At 35.4% G+C, this 2,462-nt stretch overlaps 1 pseudogene across 1 annotated transcript; it reads left to right on the plus strand.

The window, feature by feature from the left end:
• The first annotated feature begins 612 nt into the window (after positions 1-612).
• Positions 613-2,025, plus strand: LOC147473967 (chaperonin-like RbcX protein 2, chloroplastic; annotated as a pseudogene). The gene is made up of 4 exons (XR_015210201.1): positions 613-972; positions 1,517-1,584; positions 1,640-1,697; positions 1,775-2,025. The product of XR_015210201.1 is annotated as a chaperonin-like RbcX protein 2, chloroplastic (transcript).
• Positions 2,026-2,462: the final 437 nt, after the last annotated feature.

Below are 2,462 nucleotides of genomic sequence, written 5' to 3' on the forward strand. Positions count from 1 at the left end.
GCCATGTGTAATTAGGGATTAGGAAGAACCAATTGTTCTCGCGTGCTTGAGTCAATTCGGATTATGACGATTCGTCGTTAGTAAGTTAAGTTGAGTTAAGGTGGAATCAATCCCCCCTAATTCCTTATCATAGAATCAACGCAGCATTCCGTAGTTAATTAGTCGTATCTTGTGGGTAGTTGCATCGTAGTTTATAATTCGTAAATCTCTCATTAGACTTTAGTTAAGATTTATTAGACTTAGAAAACATTACATGTGAAAGAACTAGGAGTGAAACGAATCATCTACTCCACTATATCTCAATAGGAATGAGAGTAGAAATCTTTGATAAATCTAGTAATAAATCAGTTTTAGTTTTACTTTCGTTTAGAGTTTCATCGCTTTATTCATTAGTAAAATTATTTATATTTTACGCCTATCAAATATCCCTCTTCATTTCTATCTATTCACTCTGTCTTTGAATCTAGTTGAATCTTTGGTATCAAGGTGGTAATATTCGGGTTTTTTCAATACCTGTTAATTATTTTCAAATTTTACCAAGAGAGTATCTCTTATTTTTCTGTAGTTTACTGTGTTGAAGAAGAAGTTTTTGTGAAGTTTGGAAAAAATCTGTGTGTGAGAGCTAAGAAGATGGTGGGGGCTATATCACTTATAGGTTCATCAGTTGTGGACTCACACACTTGCCCATGTCTTTGTTTGGATGCCCTTTCATCATCTACTATGAGTTTTAAGAGTAGTGGTGATATTGGTTTTAACATAAATTCATTTGGTAAAAAGCAATTGAAGCGAACAGAACAATTGGAATTGAGTAGTTCATTTGTTGATTGTTGGTATGAGTGGCGCCTTTAGGCAAAAGTGCTCTCTGGGATTGTCAATGGATATTCTAAGAAGAGGCAACGGAAGGTTCAAAGTCTTGTGATCATCAATGAACTGGCTGTTCAGTATGAAGACAACTTTGACAATGTAAAACGGGTTAGGGAACTGATCTCATTTAAATAATTTGTATGTATAATTTTGTTCTAATGCTGAAAACATGAATTTGTTCACCTAAACTATGCAGCTCATATGTGGTAGATTTTTTTGGAAATTGTTATTACGATTCAGCTGAATTACGTTTTAAGATCTAGAATTATGTATCCTTCTCTCAAGAATCGCTTTGAGTTTGTGCAAGACCAACTCTTTGAGTTTGTGCATTTAGTATGTCATAGCTAATTGGTATTTCTCTTGATTTCATCACCAGAAATGTTCTGCTTTTTATTTCCCTTGTTTGTGTGTTTGAAAAGAATCTCTAAAATCAACGAACACTATTATATGCTTTATACTCTTGCAAAGAGGAGGACTGGGCACACTAATTGGTATTTCTCATATTAGCTCCTTCGACATTAAGCAGAAAGTTGTAAGCAGGTTGATTCTAACATTTTGAAATTTAATTATGCTCATTTATCTTTTATTGGAAAGCGATATATATTGCATTGAGACAGTTTAGGATCTTGATTAAAACTCTTTCCAATTGCAGCAAATAATCAACTATTTTACATACAAAGCAGTAAGGATGAGTAAGAGGATTTAAGCTCTTATTTATTTGTGACAAACTTAATACAGAGCTTAAACCTAATTCTTGCATTATTCACTCTGACAGCTTTATAGTGACAAACAAGCCAGGGGATGGGAAACGTTTCCTTCGTATCCTTAATAAGGTAGTCTACAGAAATTGAGATAACAGCATGACAGTAAGTGTTGCACATTTGACAATATGTACCATATTTTTCTATAGGAGAGGCAAGATCTTGCTGAAAGAGTGATGGTAACTCGGCTGCACTTATATGGAAAGTGGATTAAGGTAAAATGTTATTTGATTAGCAGACTTCAATTCAACTAATCCTTGTGTTGTGTAACACACAGTTGGTATCATATTTCACTTACACACTTTTCTTGCTTGTCATGACGGTTCTTGCAAGGCACAGGGAAAAGTGGAACTGGAGGCTAGAAATGGCATATTAGGCAAGGCTCAACAGGAAAGGTGGTGGTTTTGATTCCTTTGTAGCTCTTCTCGCTAAATTGCAGCTGGTACAAGAGCTGGAGTGTCACAGGTTTTGTGTTGTTTTGTTGATTTATACTCTTGAGTTTATCACATTTGAAGTTGTACTTAACATGTTTCTTATCTGACAGGTGCAGCTTTGGGTTTCGGATGTGGGATTTTACTGTTTTTGGTTTTGAAGTTGAGAGAGATGAATTGCTTTGTAGGTGGTGGTGGATTTTTCAAATCAAGGCCTTCTGATGCTGAAACTAGTGTCAATTCTTAAGAGTTGTTGTATACGTTCCTTTGGGGGGCTTGGGCTGGTAGCTAATGTAGTGGTGTTATTCAGTGAAATGAGCCGAGCATTGGAGCAAGAGAAGTCTCTCCTTAGTAACTATGAATATGTATCACTAGCATAATCTGCTCAATTTTTAAACTCCTCTCA

The sequence above is a fragment of the Coptis chinensis genome, unplaced genomic scaffold (assembly GCF_015680905.1).
Source record: "Coptis chinensis isolate HL-2020 unplaced genomic scaffold, ASM1568090v1 utg1545_pilon_pilon, whole genome shotgun sequence".
NCBI lineage: Eukaryota > Viridiplantae > Streptophyta > Magnoliopsida > Ranunculales > Ranunculaceae > Coptis > Coptis chinensis.